Raw genomic sequence first — 9,074 nt, 5'->3', positions numbered from 1 at the left:
ATTTATTTTCCACACCAATCTTCTCCAAATTCATATAATCATTGTGAAATATAACGAATATTTACTGGATCAAGATCACAGGGGACAAAGTCTGTGGTTCCCCAAACATACAGGAGAATTTAAATTATTTAACAGAAATCTTACTGACAGTGCTGAAGGAGGTCATTCCCCTGCCTTCTCCCTGGAACCCTGCACATTCCTGTCTGATAATAACCCGATTCCCTCTTCGATGCCTCGATTGAATCTGCCTCCACCCTACTCTCAGACAGAACATTCCAGATCCTAACCACTCGCTGTGTGAGTCTGTCAGATGGAGCTTAATCCAGACAAATGTGAGCTAATGCATTTTGGAAGGTCTAATACAGGTTGGAAATGTACAGTAAACGGCAGAACCCTTAATCATAGAATTTACAGTGCAGAAGGAGGCCATTCGGCCCATCGAGTCTGCACCGGCTCTTGGAAAGAGCACCCTACCCAAGGTCAACACCTCCACCCAATCCCCATAACCCAGTAACCACACCCAACACTAAGGGCAATTTAGCATAGCCAATCCACCTAACCTGCACATCTTTGGACTGTGGGAGGAAACCGGAGCACCCGGAGGAAACCCACGCACACACGGGGAGGATGTGCAGACTCCGCACAGACAGTGACCCAAGCCGGAATCGAACCTGGGACCCTGGAGCTGTGAAGCAATTGTGCTATCCACAATGCTACCGTGCTGCCCATTTTTAAAATATGGAATATTTATATTTAAATTTATATTTTAAAAAAGACTATTGACAGGCAGAGGAATCTGGGCGTACAGGTCCACAGATCACTGGTGGAGAAGGTAGTCAAGAAGGTATACGGCATGCTTGCTTTCATCAGCCGGGGCATTGAGTAAAAGAATTGGCAAGTCATACTGCAGCTGTATTGAACCTTGGTTAGGCCACACTTGGAATATAGTGTTCAATTCTGGTCACCACACTACCAGAAGGATGTGGCGGCTTTGGAGAGAGTACAGAAGTGGTTTACCAGGACGTTGCCTGATCTGGAGAGCATTAGTGATGAGGAAAGGTTGGATAAACTCGGATTGTTTTCACTGGAACGACGGACGTTGAGGGGCGACCTGATAGAGTCTACAAAAGTATGAGGGGCATGGACAGAGTGGATAGTCAGAAGCTTTTCCCCAGGGTGGAGGAGTCAATTGAATATATTCAAGAGGCGGCTGGATATAGCACTTGGGGAGAATGGGATCAAAGGCTATGAGGAGAAAGCATGATTAGGCTATTGAGTTGGATGATCAGCCATGATCGTGATGAATGGTGGAGCAGGCTCGAGGGGCAAAAGGCCTCCTCCCGCTCCTATCTTCTATGTACTAGGGGATTTTGGTTTAAGGTGTGAGGGGCAAGGTTTAGAGATGTGCGAGGAAAGATTTTTGCACAGAGGGTAGATGGTGCCTGGAACTCGCTGCCGGAGGAGGTGGTGGCAGCAGGGACGATAGTGACGTTTAAGGGGCATCTTGATAAATACATGAATAGGGTGGGACTAGAGGGATACAGACCCCGGACGTGTCAGTGTTTTTAGGTTAAACGGGCAACATGGTTGGCGCAAGTTTGGAGGGCCGAAGGACCTGTTCCCGTTCTACCTTTCTTTGTTCTAACCACTCGCTGTGTGAATCTGTCTCACTCTCAGACAGAACATTCCGGATCCTAACCACTCGCTGTGTGAATCTGTCTCACTCTCAGACAGAACATTCCGGATCCTAACCACTCGCTGTGTGAATCTGTCACTCTCACTCTCAGACAGAACATTCCAGATCCTAACCACTCGCTGTGTGAATCTGTCTCTCTCACTCTCAGACAGAACATTCCGGATCCTAACCACTCGCTGTGTGAATCTGTCTCTCTCACTCTCAGACAGAACATTCCGGATTCTAACCACTCGCTGTGTGAATCTGTCTCTCTCACTCTCAGACAGAACATTCCGGATCCTAACCACTCGCTGTGTGAATCTGTCTCTCTCACTCTCAGACAGAACATTCCGGATCCTAACCACTCGCTGTGTGAATCTGTCTCTCTCTCTCTCCCAGACAGAACATTCCGGATCCTAACCACTCGCTGTGTGAATCTGTCTCTCTCACTCTCAGACAGAACATTCCGGTTCCTAACCACTCGCTGTGTGAATCTGTCTCACTCTCAGACCGAACATTCCGGATCCTAACCACTCGCTGTGTGAATCTCTCTCACTCTCACACAGAACATTCCGGATCCTAACCACTCGCTGTGTGAATCTGTCTCTCACTCTCAGACAGAACATTCTGGATCCTAACCACTCGCTGTGTGAATCTGTCTCACTCCCAGACAGAACATTCCGGATCCTAACCACTCGCTGTGTGAATCTGTCTCTCTCTCTCTCAGTCAGAACATTCCGGATCCTAACCACTCGCTGTGTGAATCTGCCTCTCTCACTCTCAGACAGAACATTCCGGTTCCTAACCACTCGCTGTGTGAATCTGTCTCACTCTCAGACCGAACATTCCGGATCCTAACCACTCGCTGTGTGAATCTGTCTCTCTCTCTCTCAGACAGAACATTCCGGATCCTAACCACTCGCTGTGTGAATCTGTCTCACTCTCAGACAGAACATTCCGGATCCTAACCACTCGCTGTGTGAATCTGTCTCTCTCACTCTCAGACAGAACATCCTGGATCCTAACCACTCGCTGTGTGAATCTGTCTCTCTCACTCTCAGACAGAACATTCCGGATCCTAACCACTCGCTGTGTGAATCTGTCTCTCTCACTCTCAGACAGAACATTCCGGATTCTAACCACTCGCTGTGTGAATCTGTCTCTCTCACTCTCAGACAGAACATTCCGGATCCTAACCACTCGCTGTGTGAATCTGTCTCTCTCACTCTCAGACAGAACATTCCGGATTCTAACCACTCGCTGTGTGAATCTGTCTCACTCCCAGACAGAACATTCCGGATCCTAACCACTCGCTGTGTGAATCTGTCTCTCTCACTCTCAGACAGAACATTCCGGTTCCTAACCACTCGCTGTGTGAATCTGTCTCACTCTCAGACCGAACATTCCGGATCCTAACCACTCGCTGTGTGAATCTGTCTCTCTCTCTCTCAGACAGAACATTCTGGATCCTAACCACTCGCTGTGTGAATCTGTCTCACTCCCAGACAGAACATTCCGGATCCTAACCACTCGCTGTGTGAATCTGTCTCTCTCACTCTCAGACAGAACATTCCGGATCCTAACCACTCGCTGTGTGAATCTGTCTCACTCTCAGACCGAACATTCCGGATCCTAACCACTCGCTGTGTGAATCTGTCTCTCTCACTCTCAGACAGAACATTCCGGATCCTAACCACTCGCTGTGTGAATCTCTCTCACTCTCAGACAGAACATTCCGGATCCTAACCACTCGCTGTGTGAATCTCTCTCACTCTCACACAGAACATTCCGGATCCTAACCACTCGCTGTGTGAATCTGTCTCTCACTCTCAGACAGAACATTCTGGATCCTAACCACTCGCTGTGTGAATCTGTCTCACTCCCAGACAGAACATTCCGGATCCTAACCACTCGCTGTGTGAATCTGTCTCTCTCTCTCTCAGTCAGAACATTCCGGATCCTAACCACTCGCTGTGTGAATCTGCCTCTCTCACTCTCAGACAGAACATTCCGGTTCCTAACCACTCGCTGTGTGAATCTGTCTCACTCTCAGACCCAACATTCCGGATCCTAACCACTCGCTGTGTGAATCTGTCTCTCTCTCTCTCAGACAGAACATTCCGGATCCTAACCACTCGCTGTGTGAATCTGTCTCACTCTCAGACAGAACATTCCGGATCCTAACCACTCGCTGTGTGAATCTGTCTCTCTCACTCTCAGACAGAACATCCTGGATCCTAACCACTCGCTGTGTGAATCTGTCTCTCTCACTCCCAGACAGAACATTCTGGATCCTAACCACTCGCTGTGTGAATCTGTCTCTCTCACTCTCAGACCGAACATTCCGGATCCTAAGCACTCGCTGTGTGAATCTCTCTCACTCTCAGACAGAACATTCCGGATCCTAACCACTCGCTGTGTGAATCTGTCTCACTCTCAGACAGAACATTCCGGATCCTAACCACTCGCTGTGTGAATCTGTCTCTCTCACTCTCAGACAGAACATCCTGGATCCTAACCACTCGCTGTGTGAATCTGTCTCTCTCACTCCCAGACAGAACATTCCGGATCCTAACCACTCGCTGTGTGAATCTGTCTCTCTCACTCTCAGACAGAACATTCCGGATCCTAACCACTCGCTGTGTGAATCTGTCTCTCTCACTCTCAGACAGAACATTCCGGATCCTAACCACTCGCTGTGTGAATCTCTCTCACTCTCAGACAGAACATTCCGGATCCTAACCACTCGCTGTGTGAATCTGTCTCTCTCACTCTCAGACAGAACATTCCGGATCCTAACCACTCGCTGTGTGAATCTGTCTCTCTCACTCCCAGACAGAACATTCCGGATCCTAACCACTCGCTGTGTGAATCTGTCTCTCTCACTCTCAGACAGAACATTCCGGATCCTAACCACTCGCTGAGTGAATCTGTCTCTCTCACTCCCAGACAGAACATTCCAGATCCTAACCACTCGCTGTGTGAATCTGTCTCTCTCTCAGACAGAACATTCCGGATCCTAACCGCTCACTGTGTGAATCTGTCTCTCTCACTCTCAGACAGAACATTCCAGATCCTAACCGCTCGCTGTGTAAAACAGTTCCTCTTCGTGTCTCCATTGTTTCTTTTGATTATCTTAAATCTGTGCCCCTCTCAATGTCAATCCTTCCAACCTTATTAACAGTTTTTCCCTCTCTACTCCTACCAGACTCCTCATGATTTTGAACACTGCTATCAAATCTCCTTGCAATCATTTCTCTAAAGAAAACAGTCCCCAGTTCTCCAATCAGTCAACTGAGCTAATTCAGCCCCTATACCCCAATTAATAAAGCTTTAAGACATTATGATTTATGAACCTGTCCTTGCCAGTTTCAATGATTAATACAAAGAACAAAAGAACAAAGTGATGTAAACCATCAATTCACGGCGAGACTATGAGAACGAGTGGACATAAGGCTTTATTATCCAGGAACTTGCCTGCCAGTGTCTGCTGTACAAAAGAGTGCCGCCCACAGGTGGCAGGTCTATATATCACCCCAGGGGGGGGATGGAGCCAGAGGCGGAGCCCACCGGGGTTCCAGTACGATACCTGGAAGTAGATCGTATTACCATTTCCTGGCCATAGGTCACAGTACTATACAGACAGCTCATATTCAGGTGAATACATTCACCACATTCACCCCCTGTTAAAAAAAATTAGGTCCGGCGGGGGTGACGTGGGGTCATCAAATATTCCGTCTGTCTGGAGGCCGGATCGTTCTCTTAGACCTCCTCAGCTCTGGCGGTGCGGCGGGCACGGTTGTTGCAGTTGGTGACTCCGGGGGCATGTTGTCTGGAGCTTCAGTCTGGCATGTCGGAGACGGTTGAGGGGTGGGGGTAGGCAGGGGGGTGGTGGGTGGCGGCAGTGCAGGCGTGGGACAGTACAGGAGACTCAGGGGGCGTAAGGGGCGCAGGGGGTGGTGGTAGGCTCTGCGGGGGGGGGGGGCACGTTGGCAGTGGAACCAGCGGGCGCCAGGTCCTGTAGGGAGACCGTATCTTGCCGTCCATCCTGGTGCGCGATGTAGGCGTATCGGGGTTGGCGTGCAGCAGCTGGACCCTCTCGACCAGGGGGTCGGTCTTATGGCTCCTCGTGTGCTTCCGGAGAAGGACAGATCCCGGAGTTGTCAGCCAGGATGGAAGCGAGACCCCGGAGATGGACTTCCTAGGGAAGACAAACGCACAGTCGTGAGGGGTCTCGTTCGTGACTGTGCAGAGGAGTGATCTAATGGAGTGGAGGGCGTCGGGGAGGACCTCCTGCCAGCGGGGGATCGGGAGACTTCTAGACCGGAGGGCAAGAAGGACAGCCTTCCATACCATCGCGTTCTCCCTCTCCACCTGCTCGTTTCCCTGCGGGTTGGAGCTTGTAGTCCTGCTCGAGGCGATGCCCTTACTGAGCAGGTACTGACGCAGCTCATCGCTCAGAAACGATGTGCCCCGGTCACTGTGGCTGTAAGCGGGGAAACCGAACAGCGTGAAGATGCTGTGCAGTGCCTTTATAACCGTGGCCGAGGTCATGTCGGGGCAGGGGACAGCGACGGGGAAGCGGAGTCCTCGTCAGTGACGGTCAGGAAGTATATATTACGGTTGGTGGAAGGGAGGGGCCCTTTGAAGCCAATACTGAGGCGCTCAAAGGGCAGTGAGGCCTTTACCAGGCGGGCCTTGTCTGGCCGATAGAAGTGTGGTTTGCACTCCGCGCAGACTTGGCAGTCCCTGGTCATGGCCCTGACCTCTTCGGTGGAGTAAGGCAGATTGCGGGCCTTAATAAAGTGGATACGCCTGGTGACAGGGCATCTGAGGGCTCGTTGAGCTTCCCAGGACGATACTTGATATCGTAATTGTAGGTGGAGAGTTCGATCCTCCACCTCAAGATTTTGTCATTTTTAATTTTGCCCCGTTGTGCGTTGTCAAACATGAAGGCGACCGACCGCTGGTCGGTGACGAGGGTGAACCTCCTACTGGCTAGGTAGTGCCTCCAGTGCCGCACAGCTTCCACTAAGGCTTGTGCTTCCTTCTCGACCGAAGAGTGTCGGATTTCGGAAGCGTGGAGGGTTCTAGAGAAGAAGGTGGTGGCTAGTGCGATGTCTGACGCATCGCTCTCTACCTGGAAGCGGACGGACTCGTCCACCGCGTGCATTGCGACCTCAGTGATATCGGCCTTGATGCGGCTGAAGGCCGAGCGGACCTCAGCCGTCAGGGGGAATATCATGGCTTTAATAAGTGGGCGGGCTTTGTCCGCATAGTTGGGGACCCACTGGGTGTAGTGGGAGAATAGCCCCAGGCAGCGTTTGAGGGCCTTGAAGCTGTGGGGAAGGGGAAGTTCCATGAGGGGAGGCATAAGGTCGGGGTCGGGGTCGGGCCCTAGGACTCCGTTTTCCACGACATAGCCGAGGATGGCCAGCCGGGTTGTGCGGAAAACGCACTTCTCCTTGTTATATGTGAGGTTGAGGGAACGGGCGGTTTGGAGGAACCTCTGAAGGTTGGCGACGTGGTCCTGCTGATCATGGCCGCAGGTGGTAACATTGTCCAAGTACGAGTATGTAGCCAGCAGCCCGTACTGGTCCACCATTTGGTCTATCGCTCTCTGGAAGACTGAGACCCCATTAGTGACGCCGAAAGGGACCCTGAGGAAGTGGAAGAGTCGGCCGGCTGCTTCAAAAGCCGTGTAGTGGCGATCTTCCGGGCGGATCGGGAGCTGGTGGTAGGCAGACTTCAGATTCACCATGGAGAAAACCCGGTATTGTGCGATTTGATTGACCATCTCCGCAATGCGGGGGAGGGGGTACGAGGGAGGGGGGACAGGGAGGGGGTACGAGGGAGGGGGGACAGGGAGGGGGTCCGGGGGAGGGGGACAGGGAGGGGTTACGGGGGAGGGGGTACGCATCCAGTGGCGTGAACTAGTTTATGGTTTGGCTGAAGTCCACAACCATCCGATTCTTTTCCCCGGTCCTGACAACTACCACTTGTGTCCTCCAGGGGCTGTTTCTGGCCTTTGTGACCCCCTCCCTCAAGAGTCGCTGGGCCTCCGACTTGATAAAAATCATGTCTTGTGCGCTGTACCGCCTGCTGCTGGTGGCGACGAGTTTACAGTCGGGGGTGAGGTTCGCGAAGAGCGGGGGGTTGGCAACCTTAAGGGTCGCGAGGCTCCATACTGTGAGGGGGGGTAAAGGTCAGCCGAACTTTAGCGTCAGGCTTCGGGGACTGCGTTGGATGTTTAGTCCAAGCAGTAGGGGGGCGCAGAGGTGAGGGAGGCGGTACAGTTTAAAATGGGCGTACTCAGAGCCCTGTATCGCGAGGTTCGTGATACAGTACCCCCGGGTCTGCACCAAATGGGATCCGGAGGCAAGGGAGATTGTTTGGGATGCGGGGTAGATGTGAAGGGAGCAGCGCCTTACCATGTCGGGGTGAACGAAGCTCTCCATGCTCCCGGAGTCGAAAAGACAGGGTGTCTCATGCCCGTTGACCCGGACGACCATCATAGAACTTTTCTGATGCTTTGGCCGCGACTGGTCGAGGGTGACTGCGTGGTCGGAGGTATCGGGGTCACAAAATGGCGCCCCCCACGAGTCGCACGTGTCAGTCGGTGTTGAAGCTGGCGGCCAGGCCCCCATGAGTCGTACGAGGCTGATGAACGAAGGGGGCGTTCCCAGCAGGCACGCAGCTACATTGCGAGGTCTGTGGGCCTGTGAGTCCATGGGTCGGGCCTGGTAAGCTTTTGACTTCTGGGCTTTAGGTCGGCCCAGACAGACTCTGGCGAAGTGTCCCTTTTTGCCACAGTCGCTGCACATCGCAGTGCGGGCTGGGCAACGCTGCTGGGGGTGTTGGCCCTGACTGCAGAAGTAGCACGGCAGTTCCCCGTTTTCCAGCAGGCGCTGCCTACCAGTATTAGACCTTCCAAAATGCATTACCTCACATTTGTCCGGATTAAACTCCATCTGCCATCTCGCCGCCCAAGTCTCCAAACAATCTAAATCCTGCTGTATCCTCTGACAGTCCTCATCGCTATCCGCAATTCCACCAACCTTTGTGTCGTCTGCAAACTTACAAATGCATTACTAAGACATCCTCTGTTCCAGACACCATCCCCCAACTTAGATTTGTAATTGTCGCTCTGTATTCTTCCAAACGAAACATAGTACTTTGCAATCCTTACTGTACATTTAAATTTTACCTTCCACTTCTCTAGCCAGCCTGTCTATGTCTTTTTGAAATTCAAAGCTATCCTCCTTACAGTTGACAATATTTCCAAATTTTATATTGCTGCAAATGTTGAAATTGTGCCCTGTCTATCAAGATCAAGATGGGGAGATGCCAGCCTTGGACTGGGGTGAGCACAGTAAGAAGTCTTACAACATCGGATTAA

The sequence above is a fragment of the Scyliorhinus torazame genome, chromosome 29, assembly GCF_047496885.1.
Source record: "Scyliorhinus torazame isolate Kashiwa2021f chromosome 29, sScyTor2.1, whole genome shotgun sequence".
Classification (NCBI taxonomy): Eukaryota; Metazoa; Chordata; class Chondrichthyes; order Carcharhiniformes; family Scyliorhinidae; genus Scyliorhinus; species Scyliorhinus torazame.
This window is presented reverse-complemented; position numbering follows the sequence as displayed.